The 16225-nt window shown below is 34.7% G+C and overlaps 1 protein-coding gene across 1 annotated transcript in view; it reads left to right on the forward strand.

Moving 5' to 3' along the window:
• Positions 1-16225, forward strand: part of IL1RAPL2 (interleukin 1 receptor accessory protein like 2) — a 624194-nt gene that overhangs the window by 353379 nt on the left and 254590 nt on the right. The window lies entirely within an intron of this gene.

Genomic DNA, 16225 nt, shown 5'->3' on the forward strand with positions numbered 1-16225 from the left:
ATAGATGTTAGGTGTTACCTCATTGTGGTTTTGATTTGCATTTTTCTGATGTTTGATAATATGGAGCACCTTTTGACATAGGGGACAGTTGTATTGACTGACTTTTTGTCCTGTGTATAGGTCATGCTTTCATGTTTCTTTGCATGTTTTATCATTTTGGCTGAAAACTAAGCATTTTATTTTTTGATTGAAATTGTGGTGACATTGGTTAATAAAATTATATAGGTTTCAGGTATACAATTCTGTAATATGTCATCTTTATACTGTATCTTTGTTTACCATCATGTCAAATATCCTTCTATCATTACCTTTCCTTTACCCTCTTCAACCACTGCACCCCCCTTTCCCTCTGGTAATCACCATTCTGTTATCTCTGTTTATGTGTTTTTCTCATTGTTTAATCACTTCCCCTTTTTCACCCAGCTCTAAGCCCTTTTCTTCTGACAGCTGTCAGTCTGTTCTCTGAATCTATCAGTCTGTTTCAAGTACCATATGATTTCACTTATATGTGGAATCTGATGAAACAAATAAACTAACAAACAAAATAGAAAACTAAGCATTTAAGTAACTTATTATAGGAACTCTGGGTTTTAATCTCCACATTACCACTGTAGCTAAATGTAATTGCTGTTTTCTGCTGTTTTTCCTTTGTTTAGGGACTTGGCTAACCTAACTCAATATAGTCTATTTTGTCCACAGTTTGTAGCTCCTAAAATCAATGCTGTTTTTCTTCTTTGCTCTTATTTTTAAACCTGGCTTCACTGAAGTTGCTCTTGGGTCAGTATAGCTTAGTTGTTAGCCAATAATTTATCAGAGTTGTACTAAATAAAGTCTCTCAAGCCAATAAATTCTGCTGATTGATTTGTGTGCATGTAGGGAAGTACATTCAAAGTTCAGGCCATGCAGATTTTACTTTTCTATGAGCCCTTTAAAATATTATCAGAATCTATTTCTGATAAGAATGTACACATGTGCAGCCTCAAGGATGGCCAGAAATGTATACCTATATTGGGCCCTCATTAAGTGTATGTCTGTTCCCACCATGACTGAAACTTTGAATTAATGGAACTATTGGCCCTTCTCATCCACTTGCTTCTGAGATTATAATTTCCACTGACAACACTGCTAGTCATAAGTTTTGCAAATGTTCACGTTTCCAATGCATATGAGCCCCTAATGATCATGACAGAGAAGATGCCAGTTCTTATAGCTTGCCACCCCTTGACAGAATCTCAGCCTTGGCTGTGTAGGGTAATGGAGGGGAAAGAGGAGATGGTGAGAAAATCTAAGTTGTACTATTTTTTAATCCAGTATTTGAATTCACATGATTTATACATCTTCAAGGAACATAATATTTAGTTAGGAAAAAAAGACAAGCAGATAAAAATACAGTAAGTTTATTCAAATGTAAAGAAGGAGGAGGGAAAATAAAGATGTTGGGCAGATAAAATATATTATGCTCACTTTATTAAAGATGGCGCTGCCCACACAGAAGCCATCACCCAGGTGATATTATTGTGTGTTGGGGCCAGGCTGTGGGCAGGCAGGATCGTTGTAGCCTGGGGCTTGGTTTTGGGATTAAGCCTTTCCTACCCTTTTTGATGTGGGGTGGTACAATCCAATCATGCCTCAGAGAAGTGACTTTGTATTAGAGACTTCCCTATTTTGTATATTGGATTAAAGGTTTTGAATCTACACTATAAAATGGGGGGCAGAACAGGAGCTTGCGCTCTTGGTTCCTGAGATTAGCATTAGAGAGCAGAGAGCAGAGAGAGGCCACGTGGAAGAGGCCAGGAGAAGCAGCCAAGATGGCGGAGTGTTCAGTGAGAAGCCAGTTAGTGCAGAGTTTGTGCAGGGAGAAGGAAGGAGATGGGGAACAGAGGTGAATAAGTCTGGTAAGCTAGAAACCTTTGATTCTAGGAAACTCAGATAAGTCAGTAGCTTTGTGAGCACTGAATGTGAGTGGGTTTTGGAGCCCAGTGTGTGTTTTTACTTGCCCGCCGGGTGCAAGCTAGGATTAAAGACTATGACCCACCAGTTTTTGGCTCCGCTGTTTCTTTACCAACTGTCCGAATCCAATGCGAACCTGCATGGGCTGGGCTGCTGGGATGGTGGCCTTGGCCGCTGGCTTTACAAAAGATAATACTAGAAATTCCTGATGCTAGAAAGAATCCTACAATGAACTTTTGTAAAGTTAATAATATTCACTATCTAGTAATACATACAAAATGAGTATAGAATTGGGTGGACATAATGGGTAGGAGAAATCTGCATGGATTTTGTTGCATCTGAGTGGATGTTCTGAAAACTGTGAGCTTGGAGCCTGACCTTTGAAGGAAGAGAAACTTAAATTATGGCTAAAGAAGGAAAACATCCACCATGAGTAATTTAATTAATCTTTATCAGAGGTCTAGTTATCATTAGATGCAAACTACATTTCTATAGATCCATGAGATTTTCAAATGATTTGAAGTTTAACACACACAATGTAATGAGGAGAATTATATTCTCTTCACTTCCATTTTCTGACATATATTATAGTTGATTATTATCAGTGAGGCTGAGCATATGGTTTTAAAATGGCTCTAAATGATTTTATATATCTTCTGTTTTATTATTATCCATCTGATACTTTGAATGAGGCATCATATGGCAGTTAATTTTTTCCTCTGGTCTCTTGTGCACAATATTAAAACAATTCAAAGCAGTGCATATTTCAGCTGTCTTTTATGGATGAATTATACCTTCTGCAGTCTGTACATGGAAATATAGAACAGGTCATAAAACAGATTTCAGCATAAATGTTATTTTGCTTGCTAGGAAAGATTTAGAGAATGTATTTAAAATTATGTGAGCTTTAAGTACAAACAAAATGCTAAAATGTATCTTTAATTATGGCATATATAGTAAATTCAAACAAAACAGATGAATAGCCTATATGGTACATTTTTAATATGGAGAGTCCTGTTAGCTTTTAAAATTACATTTGAGTATTTAAAAAAGATATCCAATACAGTTATAGTGTCTTAAGACTAATAGGTCCATGTAAGGTCATTTAGTAAACATTTCTATCTGTTATTAGAAATCTTCTATTCTATCACCTGATTCCGTTATCTATTGCTATCTATGTAACCCTCTCAAAATCCAGTGGCCTAAAACAACTAGCATTTTTTTTCATGATTTTGTAGGTTAAAATTTTGGTCCATGCTTAACTATGCAGTTCTCTTTTGAACTCATGTGACTGCGTTTATCTGGTAGTTTTACCATTTAGCAGTGGTCTATATGGCCTCACTCATAGGTCCAGTGGCTATTACTGACTGTTGGCTCCATCTCTCTGTGTGTTTTCTCATTCTCAAGGTTAGTTCAATCTGCAAATGATGGCAACTATATTTCAAGAGAGGACAAATTTTAATGTGTACACACTTTGTCAGTCTCTATTTCTGTCATGTTTGTATATGTTCTGTTGCAAAGGGTGAATAAATAAACATTATGTCTTAATGAGAGGAGTGGAAAAGTCACACTGCTTGCATACAAGTATGTAACAAATTTGTGGTGGTTAAATAATTTATCAAATTCTATTATTGTGGCTGTATATCCTTTGTCTTACCATCTCCAATGAAAGAAGTTAAGTACCTTCCAAAATAAACCCTTTTATTAGAGCTCATCTTTGACTTACTTTAGCTTCCACTCACTAGTGATAGATTTTCATACATGTATACAAAATATTGAGCCAGCCAGCAAGCAATTACCTAACATGCTAATCACTAAATAATGTAGAAAAATATAGTGAATTAAAAAAATAAGAGCCCTGGCCAGTTGGCTCAGTGGTAAAGCTTCGGCCTGGCATGCAGGAGACCCAGGTTCAATTCCCAGCCAGGGCACACAGGAGAAGTGTCCATCTGCTTCTCCACCCCTGCCCCTCTCCTTCTTCCCTGTCTCTCTCTTCCCCTCCCACAGCCAAGGCTCCATTGGAACAAAGTTGGCCTGGGTGCTGAGGATGGCTCCATGGCCTCTGCCTCAAGTGCTAGAATGGCTCTGGTTGCAACAGAGCAATGCCCCAGATGGGCAGAGTATTGCCCCTTGGTGGGCATGCTGGGTGGATCCCGGTCAGGTACATGTGGGAGTCTGTCTGACTGCCTCCCCATTTCCAACTTCCAAAATACAAAAAAAAAAAAAAAAGATCTTTACTCTCATGACAATCATATTTACTGTTAGTAAGCAGACAATAAATAAGAAAATAAACAAATGTATTTTGAAAAATTAGACAGCCTTGAAGTAGTCAGTTGAATGAACCATGAAAGTATGTAACAGGCATATCCAAGCTAGTCTGAGGAAGAGGGGGTCAGAATTAGCTTAATTGAAGAAGTGATCTGAGGATTAGACAGGGAAGAGTTGGAGAGGATAACATTTTATGCAGAGTAAACAGCATATGTAAAGGCCCTAAGATGGAAAAAACAAACAAACAAACAAAAAACCCAAAACAAAAACAAACAACTTGTTCCAAGCCAGTATATTTGGAACAAAGTGAGAAAGGTTGCAAAGTACTTGTGGAGAAGTGCACAGCAGACAAGTGTAAGGCTTTGTGAAGTTTTGTAGTTTTATTTTTTGTGTCATAGAGAAAAATCAAGTCTCTCCTTCATGTAATAGTGGTTCAAGATGGTGGTTAAGAGTGCAGGCTTTGGAGGCGGACTCTCTAGATAAGAATCTGTACTCTACTGTTTACTCTGTGATCTTGGACCCATTTCTTAATCTGTAAAATGGAGATTGTAATAGATACCTTAGTTATATGAATTAAATAGAATAATTTACATAAAGAGGCTAGCATAATCTCTGGCACAATAAATGAATAATTGGTAGTTACCATCATTGTCATCATCATCCTCCTCATCATCATAATCACTCCTTTTATTTGTCCCTTCACCATATTAGGTCATTATAAATGAAATAAATTCTAAACATATAGTTTTAATTGGGCTTTCTCATTTGACTATCCTGATATGCATCAGTGTGTATTTGTGTGTGTGTGTGTGTGTGCGTATTTAATTAGTCATGGTCTCCAAGTTCATAACAATGACTGGAATTTCTTCTCTATAATCGGGTGGTTATACTTCTCTATATTTCTCTCTGAACAACAGGATTCAGTTTTTTTAAATAACCTAACCTCAATCTGTTATGATATCTGCTATTATTCTTAAAACTATAAATTTTTAGAGCTACTAGAAACCTTAACTTTCATCTGATGTAACTCTTTCTCATCTTAATCCCCTTTTTGTGGTAGACAGATAGATGTTCTGCCCAGTTTACCCTTAAAGGGAGGATTTATTTCATCTGTGGGAGTGCTGTGAGCAAACAGCCTTCCACTATTACCTGCTTCATAGTTTATCTGAGCAATAGGGCAAAATTTCTCCTATGGGCATACCCTTCCTATCCAATGACTAATTACAGTGGGAATATATGGTCCCAGCCATCCTAGACCAATACAAAACAAACTGATAAGACATATTTACGCCAGAGTTCCCTGAGGGATTGTCCGACAAGGAAGTTTACTTACTTGACCCACATAATGCTGCTTACTCTCCCTCACTTCAATAACTGTGTATTTCTAATAAACACCCAGCATTCCCTAATAAACTCTACTTCTATATCTACTTTATGAGAACCTACATGTAACATCTTTTCACTCCTGTAGCTCACATATACTTGGAACCTAGACCTAGAATTCAGTCTCTTTTTAAAATATTATTTTTAGTTTTTTTAATTACAGTTGACATAAAAAAAAATTTGTCACTCTGGCCTCTTCTTCATTAAGTCTTTTTTCATAGCTTCTGTTTTCCATTTCTTTAATTCTTTTCATTGCTTTTTTATATCCCCAGAAGTTAATGTGCATACCTCTTTGTTTACAAATCTTGTTGAGACTTGACTGATTTTATACTGACATATATTTCTATATCAGGAATGATTTCTGAGTCTGAGAATGACTCTACTATACAAACCAACAGCTTTTACATTGCAACTCAATTCCAGAAGATAGGATCTGAGAACTCTGAAACTGTCATTGATAAAGAGGGAAGGGCAAGGGAATAGGCAGTAGTCAGGAAGATGAACAGATAATTCACTGGGCTGCACCACCCTCAGTGTCCTCCACCTCAATTAACTCAGCCATTTTAAACTCCCTCATGTCTCATGTTCTGTATTGTCACCTGGATCTCCCTGAGTATAATCTTTTCTCAGTGCCACTTACTAAAAATGCTGACTTTCAAAGAGCTCTATAAATTTTTTTAAACATCCCCCAACTCAATAAAAAAGGATGGAATTGAACACTAAGGCTATATTCCATTGTCTAACTCCCAAGAGTATTTGAATAAAATATAAAATAAATCTTTCTGTTCCATCCAGGTCATTTCACCAGCTTTAATATTATTTGCAAACCTTTTCATACAATCCCTTTTCCTTACCCTGAATTCATCAGCATGTTTTTTTGTGTGTGTGTTGCAAGCTCACAGATTCTTTCAGAATGAAAATAGCTGATGCCTCTAATACTGATAATGGAAAAAATGCTCTCCTGTTTGCTTGTAGACTGTTTCTCAAAATGTGATTAATTCACATATGCAGAAAAAAGATTTTTAAAATTTAGGGCGTGGTCCCAAGGCATACTAAGAGTGACAACGATTCTAAGACATTATGTTTACCAAAGGACAAAAAAGTCTGGGAAGTTATACTGTATACATGTTATCCTAGAATAATAATGCAGCAGCATCTGCATTCTAGAAAATGCTCATGCTACACATTCATCTACACACATGAACACACAAATATATATACATGTATGTGTATGTGTATATGTATATGTAGAATTTTCTTCTGATATACAGCCTAATGTTCTTTCCACAACCCTATGCTAATTTTAAAAAGAAGTTGGGAAGTTGCCCTAAAGGACATTTTCCTCAAAATTTCAGGATCTTATTATATTTTTTAATATGCCTATCATTGCGAGTATTTTAACAGCATCATTTATACAAATGGAATGGAATAGAATAAATGTATTTTCTAAGAAAAAATGCATTGGTACCCAGTTGTCAATGATGCCTTATTTCTTTATGATGAAGGAAAAAGAGGCCTTTGACTTAAAAAATATCAAATGTTCCATACTTGATAAAATAAATTTTATTATATCTATGAAATTTATTCTTTTTCACTTCTAGACATTTTTGTGGACAATTCCTTACCCCAACTTCTTTCATGTCCCTCAAACTAGCAGGTTTGTAAGAAAATTCTACTTAATAGCTAAAAATAATTATCCTTCAATTCACTTAAAAATGTTGGTATGGTACGTAAAACAGAGCATTTAGTGAATGTTAAATAAGAAAGAATTTAGCTTCATGAAGTATGATATATATATAACTTCTAGTCTGCAAATAAGAATGTCCACAATGTAGGAACGAAGTAAGAAAGGTTATGAATTCCTTCTAATTATCTACCAGACACTCCTTAATATGCAGTAAAAATGTCATTTCTCCAGAGCTAAAAGGTGGGAAAATGATAAATGAGAAGAATTCCCTTAAGAAACAAGATCTTTGATTCTTTGTTTTTATTTCTCCAATGACATTTATGACTCTGAATGGCAACAATCAGTTTATATGTGTCTTCCTCATTGTACCATGACCAAATGAAAAAATAATAAGTAGAGCCTAATTTTTCTTCAATTCTGATACTTAATTCAGTGCAAGTTCATAGTAACTACTCAATAAATATCTGTTATGTGGTATTATTAAACCTCTGGCAAAAATTTGTGGTAAACAAGACCATATCCAGTATCCCCAGCATTTACATCTTGTGGCCGAGATAGTCTAATTGCTCATCAAACATATTGCACATAGCTAGGATACTCCACCATGGCCTTCCTTAAGTTAGATGGAGCATATTGACTGAAATTTCAGCCAGTGACAAGTAATAGGAAATTATGTAAGTTACATTCAGACCTGGCACATAAAAGCTTCCCAAGCTAGGCCCTGGCCAGTTAGTTCAGTTGGTCAAAGTCTCATCCCGAAACACCAAGGTTGCCAGTTTGATCCTGGGTCAGGGCACATAAGGGAAGCAGCCAGTGAATACACAACTAAATGGACAACAAATGAATGCTTCCCCCCCTTTTCTCTCTCTCCTTTCCTCTCTTTATCTCTATAATATCAATCAATAAATTAAAACAAATAAAAACTTCCCAAGCTCCTCTGTCTTCTCTTTCAATTCCCCCACCTGCTGGCTATATATTGCATCCCAAATTAATGGTAGAAATCCATACATTAAAGATAACAGAGGCTGGGTGTCTGAATAAATGAGAAATACATTTCTATTATATTAAGACATTGAGATTTCTTGGTTTATCTGCTGCTACAGCTAAAGTTACTGTGATACATGTCCGTAATGCTTAGTGTCAAAATATTACTGTTTAATGTCAGAAAATACTTCAATTAAGGTGCATACAATTTATTGAAATACTACTGAATTTAAATTTTGTCCTGTTAAGTTTAAATTGAGTGAAATATTTTTGTACTCTAATTGATTCGTTTTTAAAACTTCATATTATTAATATGGCATTATCATCAGCTTTTTTATTTTTTTCAACTTAAAAAATAAAATGAAATAAAATGTCATATTATCATAATGCTTTGATATCTGACAAATTGTTTTTTGAAAAATTTACGGTAAGAAGGCATAGCCTTCATGCTTTAACAAGAAATTTTAACCAAAGTTCACTAGTAAACATTCTTAGTAACACAGCTTAGTGAATAGCTGTTCTTTAGCAATAATGTGGAAAAAATCTCTGACTGACTCTGAACTTCTTTAGAGAAAAGTAAACCACACAGGAATGGTTACAAAGATAAGAAAAAGATAATATTAGAAAAGCATGGCCCAGAGAATTGTGAGTGACTGTGTGTTTTGGGAGCTTTTTTTGTCATTAGTTGGCATGGACCTTGAAGCAAAAAAGTCATCTATATATCAGGTCACAGATTGGCATGTTGAGATCAGCAGCAAATCAACCAAGAAGGAACTTTCACTAGACAACTAATGTGGGTAAAAAGAGAGTGCCAACAAGGCATTTTAACTCCAGAGCTACAAATGACTTAATCATTGGTTGAGACAATGATTAGAGCTTTTTAAAAGTTACATGTTTTACTAATAGTGTACAAAAGGAAGCCTCAATTTAATCAGGGTGATTAATAATTACTGTGTGTTTAAATAATAAAGTTATATAGCCCTTACCGGATAGTTCAGTTGGTTAGAACATTGTCCCAATGTGCAGAGGTTGCTGGTCCAATCCCCAGTCAGGACAAGAACAGGAATAGACTGTTTCTGTCTCTCTTTCCCCTACCTCTATCTCTAAATTCAATCAATAAATAACAATTTTTTAAAATAAACATATATAACATTTATACCTATGTATATTTGTTTTAAAATTATTATATTTTTAAATGAGTTTAGTTAACTAATATTTATACTATTATTTTAGTAATTGGTTTTTTAAATGAACCATTTCAAGTAAAAAAAAAATCTATTTTATTTCTCTCTCAATTTTCCATACTTGTAGCAACCCCAAATATATGACTTAATTGCCATAAACCAAGGGACCACTGATCACTTAGGGGTAGGACTTGGAAATCTTAGGCTTTAGTGCCTACACAAAAATTAGCTAACTCAATAAGACTGGCCTTAGAAATCCAATTATGTAAGGTTATAGCTTTTTGTCAATTTTGAAAAGGTTTTCTATTCAACATTAAGCTATACAACCATGATCTTTAGTTTGAGACCACAGTCATCCTGAATTTCAAAATTTCAAAGTTGAAAAAAAATGTTCTTTTTCTATATTTTTACCTCCCCTATTAATAACACATCACTTGGGTTTGCCCCCCACACCAGGGCTCATTCACATTTATCTAACATATACTCCTTTGCCTCAGGCCACTACTCTCTATCAATGTCCTATTCTAAAGTAATCCTGAAACTACTCTACAGGATAGTTTGCATCATATAATGTGTTCTCTCCTCGAGTATTTTTTGGGAATCCACTGTACAGCATGGTGCTTATAGTTAATAATATTGTATTGTATTCTAAGAGAGTAGATCATAAATTTTTCAACATAAAAAGGAAGTGATGGTTATGTGACATGATAGAGGTGATACGTAATTGTACGATGGTAACATATTTGCACTGTATAAGTGTATAAAATCAAAATGTTATACACTGTAAACTTATGTAGTTATATGTCAATAGTATCCCAGTAAAGCTGGGTAGGAAAGAGTATTTGCATTTTAATCAAGGACTCTATTAAAACAATGCACCTTGAAAGCAAGAAACTTTTGTTGTTGTTTTATCTCTCTGGCTGCCATAAAAATTATCTATTTTTCATTGGTTTTCAGCAATTTGATTATATGTCTTGCTGTAGTATTATTTGTGCTTATTCTACATGGTATTCACTGACCTAAATTTTCTGATTGCTATTTTTAATCTAATTTGGGAAACTTTCAGCCCAAATTTCTTCATATGGTTTTTCTGTCATTCCCTTTCTTGTATAATATGTGCAATATGCAATTACGTGTATATTAAACTGTGTGATATTATTTAACAGGATACTGATGATCTGTGTAATTTTCAGGACTTTTTCTCAAAGTACTTCAGTTTTAATAATTTCAGTTGCTTAATATGAAAGTTTATTGTTTTTGCTACTACACTGCTTAATTTTCTGTTAAGCACATCCCATGAATTTTCCATCTTTTTGAATCTAGTTGTATTTAGTTCTCTTTATATTTTCATTTCTATCTTCACTAGGTTCATCTTTTCCTTTATACCCTCCACTGTATTTATCATAAGTGTTTTAAAGTCTTTCTGCAATAATTCCATTATCTTTGTCATTCCTGGATCTGATTTTATTGACTATTTTCTTTCCTAGTTAAGCATGATATTTTACTACTAAGGCTAGAAACTTTTGCATTTTCTGTTCATTGCCCTAGTCATTCAATGAGATTTCTCCACTCTGGATGAGCAAAACACAAATTTTCATAGCTTTCTATGAGTTTTGGGAATTATTCAGCTTACAGCTCCTGGTAGTTTTTTTCTTGACTGACAGTGTAGAGTTCTACCTTATGCAGTTTGATATTATGACCAAACAAACAAACAAACAAACAAAAACAAAAAATTTAGGAGAATTCTATGGAGATTTGTGAAGCTATTTCTCTGAATAGGCTCACTCTCTTCAACGTTCTGTCTTGCAAATCCCAGCCATTTCAGCCTCCCCATACTTCAGTCTCTGTCTCTTCAACTCAGAAAGACTACTGTGCTCTGTTTGGATTCTCCTGCCCTACAGTGCAGTTCAAAAATATCTGCTAGTTGGAAAGCCAGTGTAATTGTTAGAGTGATCTTGCTTGTTTCCCTTTTATTAGGGATCAAAAATATCCTGTGTTTCCTATTTTCTAATATTTGAAAACTTGTTTCATATCTTTTGTCTACTTCTCTAGTTGTTTATCATGAGAGGATAAGTCCAATATTAATTACTCCTTCATAGCCAGAAGCAGAGGTCCCAAAGAGCCCTTTTGAAATCTCTCATTCATATTCCCGAGATGATTTCCCTCTGTAGCTTAGCATAAAATCTGATCTCTTGAAAGTTCCAGGTTATTGAAGGTTGTTTCAGATAATAAAAGCTCTTCATTAGTTGAGAAATAGATGGCTTTTAACGTGTCATGTAGTATCTTGTTTTTATACACTCTTTTCCGGTTCAGCCCAAACCATACCATACTATTAGGCTGCATTGAAGCTATAGCTTTGAAGGAAAGTTTCTGAGATTAAAGCTTCTAATGAGAGGTATATTCACTTGTCCACACTGAGTAGCTAAACATTCATGAGCTGTTCTTTGGCCTGAAAGACTATTGGGAGTTCCAGACAGAGGATAAGACCTTTTCCTCCTGTTTTAAAAAACAAACCTTAGACCTTTGTGAATTTGAAATGCAAGTCTTGTTTTATTCATCTCTCATTTGCATTATGTACTTTTAGTAGTCAGTGATCAGAAAATCATTTGGATTTTTGAAGCCTTTGCAAAATGTGATCAAACAGGCCAAGATTATTTTAGTCATTTAGTTTTTTTCTTCTTGAAACCAGACTTGTTATTTACCATGTACCCCACCCCAATTTAGGATTTCACCATACATAAAAGACATAATGAAATTAATGATTATTTTGTTCACATTGTCAAAATGTGCCATGTCATAAGAGGGACATTACCAAAAGTGTAGAAAACCTGCTTTTTCTTTGGATTATCAGAAATTTTATTTTGCTCTTACTAGATGCTTGTGGAATAATTCTTAATAATGAATTATATACAACTACTTGACAGTACTACTATTTAATGTTTTTCACCACAGGGAATTGATAGCCAATAATGAGACATTTTATTCAAGATTACGCAGCAATCAAGAACTGAAATTAAAATATAAAACTCTATCTTTGGAGCCTTTAAACCAAGCTATCCTATTCTACTGAGATTCTTGATCAAACTAACACAGCCTGCCTCTAACATCATCATCACATCTCTAACATCATTGTACCACCCCAATACAATTGTGCCATCAAGATACATATGAGTTACTACATCTCCTTAAACTCTTCATTCCATTGTTTGTATAATTACTATTGATAGAAATAATAATACACAAAAATATAAGTAATAATAACAATCTCAATGTTAACTGAGGACGTATAGGTGAGAGAATGTCTTCATAATTATCATTTTCCAGTCAAAGTTCATTCTTTGCTTTAGTCTTTATTTCTTTTTTTTTTATGGGTTCTTTTTATTTGGAACTAATGTATTTTTTTAATTTTTTTAAAATAATTTTATTTTTTAATGGGGCAACGTCAATAAATCTGGATATATATATTCAAAGATAACATGTCCAGGTTATCTTTTCGTTCAATTATGTTGCATACCTATCACCCAAAGTCAGATTGTCCTCTGTCACCTTCTATCTAGTTTTCTTTGTGCCCCTCCCGCTCCCCCTTTCCCTCTCCCTCTCCCCCCTCCCCCCGTAACCACCACACTCTTATAAATGTCTCTTAGTCTCACTTTTATGTCCCACCTATGTATGGAATAATGCAGTTCCTGTTTTTTTCTGATTTACTTATTTCACTTCGTATAATGTTATCAAGATCCCATCATTTTGCTGTAAATGATCCGATGTCATCATTTCTTATGGCTGAGTAGTATTCCATAGTGTATATGTGCCACATCTTTATCCAGTCATCTATTGATGGGCTTTTTGGTTGTTTCCATGTCCTGGCCAATGTGAACAATGCTGCAATGAACATGGGGCTGCATGTGTCTTTATGAATCAATGTTTCTGAGTTTTGGGGGTATATACCCAGTAGAGGGATTGCTGGGTCATAAGGTAGTTCTATTTTCAGTTTTTTGAGGAACCACCATACTTTCTTCCATAATGATTGTACTACTTTACATTCCCACCAACAGTGGATGAGGGTTCCTTTTTCTCCACAGCCTCTCCAACATTTACTATTACCTGTCTTGTTAATAATAGCTAATCGAACAGGTGTGAGGTGGTATATCATTGCAGTTTTGATTTGCATTTCTCTAATAACTAAAGAAGATGAGCATCTTTTCATATATCTATTGGCCATTTGTATTTCTTCCTGGGAGAAGTGTCTGCTAATGTCCTCTTCCCATTTTTTTATTGGATTGTTTGTTTGTTTGTTGTTGAGTTTTATGAGTTCTTTGTATATTTTGGATATTAGGCCCTTATCTGAGCTGTTGTTTGAAAATATCATTTCCCATTTAGTTGGCTGTCTGTTTATTTTGTTGTCAGTTTCTCTTGCTGAGCAAAAACTTCTTAGTCTGATGTAGTCCCATTCATTAATTTTTGCCTTCACTTCTCTTGCCTTTGCAGTCAAATTCATAAAATGCTCTTTAAAACCCAGGTCCATGAGTTTAGTACCTATGACTTCTTCTATGTACTTAAATGTTTCAGGTCTTATGTTTAGATCTTTGATTCATTTTGAGTGAATTTTAGTACAGGGGGACAAACTGTAGTCCAGTTTCATTCTTTTGCATGTGGCTTTCCAGTTTTCCCAGCACCATTTATTGAAGAGGCTTTCTTTTCTCCATTGTGTGTTGTTGGCCCCTTTATCAAAAATTATTTGACTATATATATATATGTGGGTTTATTTCTGGGTTTTCTATTCTATTCCTTTGGTCTAAGTGTCTATTTTTCTGCCAATACCATGCAGTTTTGATTGTCATGGCCCTATAATATAGTTTGAAGTCAGGTATTGTAATGCCCCCAGCTTCATTCTTTTTCTTTAGGATTGCTTTGGCTATTCAGGGTTTTTTATAGTTCCATATAAATCTGATGATTTTTTGCTCCATTTCTTTAAAATATATCATTGGAGTTTCGATGGGAATTGCATTAAATTTGTATATTGCTTTGGGTAATATGGCCATCTTGATTATATTTATTCTTCCTAACCAAGAACAAGGAATATTCTTCCATCTCATTATATCTTTTTCTATTTCCCTTAACAATGGTTTATAGTTTTCATTATATAAGTACTTTACATTCTTTGTTATGTTTATTCCTAAGTATTTTATTTTTTTTGTTGCAATCGTGAAGGAGATTATTCTTTTGAGTTCATTCTCAAATGTTTCATTGTTGGCATATAGAAAGGCTATTGACTTCTGTATGTTAATTTTGTATACTGCGACCTTACTGTATTGCAGGGGTCCCCAAACTTTTTACACACAGGGCCAGTTCACTATCCCTCAGACCGTTGGAGGGCCGGATTATAAAAAAAAAAACTATGAACAAATTCCTATGCACACTGCACATATCTTATTTTCAAGTAAAAAAAACAAAACGGGAACAAATACAATATTTAAAATAAAGAACAAGTAAATTTAAATCAACAAACTAACCAATATTTCAATGGGAACTATGCTCCTCTCACTGACCACCAATGAAAGAGGTACCCTTCCAGAAGTGCGGCGGGGGCCGGATAAATGGCCTCAGGGGGCCGCATGTGGCCCGCGGGTCGTAGTTTGGGGACCCCTGCTGTATTAGCTTATTGTTTCTAGTAGTCTTTTTGTGGATTCTTTGGGGTTTTCGATGTATAGGATCATGTCATCTGCAAAAAGTGATACCTTTACTTCTTCTTTTCTGATATGGATGCCTTTTATTTCTTTGTCTTGACTGATTGCTCTGGCTAGAACCTCTAGTACCACATTAAATAAGAGTGAAGAGAGTGGACAACCCTGTCTTGTTCCTGATTTAAGGGGGAAAGCCTTCAGTTTTGTACCATTTAATATGATGTTAGCTGATGGCTTATCATATATTGCCTTTATCATGTTGAGATATTTTCCTTCTATACCCATTTTTTTGAGAGTCTAAAACATAAAATTGTGTTGTATTTTATCGAAAGCCTTTTCTGCATCTATTGATAAGATCATGTGGTTTTTGTTCTTTGCTTTGTTGATATGGTGTATTACGTTAACCGTTTTACGTATGTTGAACCATCCTTGAGATTCTGGGATGAATCCCACTTGATCATGATGTATTATTTTTTTAATATGTTGTTGTATTCAATTTGCTAGTATTTTGTTTAGTATTTTAGCATCTGTATTCATTAGAGATATTGGTCTGTAGTTTTCTTTTTTTGTGCCATTCTTGCCTGGTTTCAGTATGAGGGTTATGTTGGCCTCATAAAATGTGTTTGGAAGTATTGCTTCTTCTTCAATTTTTTGGAAGACTTTGAGTAGAATAGGAACCAAGTCTTCTTTGAATGTTTGATAAAATTCGCTGGTATAGCCGTCAGGTCCTGGACTTTTATTTTTGGGGAGGATTTTAATGGTTTTTTCTATTTCTTCTCTACTAATAGGTCTGTTTAGGCTATCTGCTTCTTCTTGACTCAGTCTAGGAAGGTTGTATTGTTCTAGGAATTTATCCATTTCTTCTAGGTTGTTGAATTTAGTGGCATAAAGTTTTTCATAGTATTCTACAATAATTCTTTGTATATCTACAGTGTCTGTGGTGATTTCTCTTCTTTCATTTCGGATTTTGTTTATATGAGTTCTTTCTCTTTTTTCCTTGATAAGTCTTGCCAAGGGTTTGTGAATTTTGTTGATCTTTTCAAAGAACCAGCTCTTTGTTCTATTAATTTTTTCTATAGTTTTTCTGT

Source organism: Saccopteryx bilineata, chromosome X (assembly GCF_036850765.1).
Source record: "Saccopteryx bilineata isolate mSacBil1 chromosome X, mSacBil1_pri_phased_curated, whole genome shotgun sequence".
Taxonomy (NCBI): domain Eukaryota; kingdom Metazoa; phylum Chordata; class Mammalia; order Chiroptera; family Emballonuridae; genus Saccopteryx; species Saccopteryx bilineata.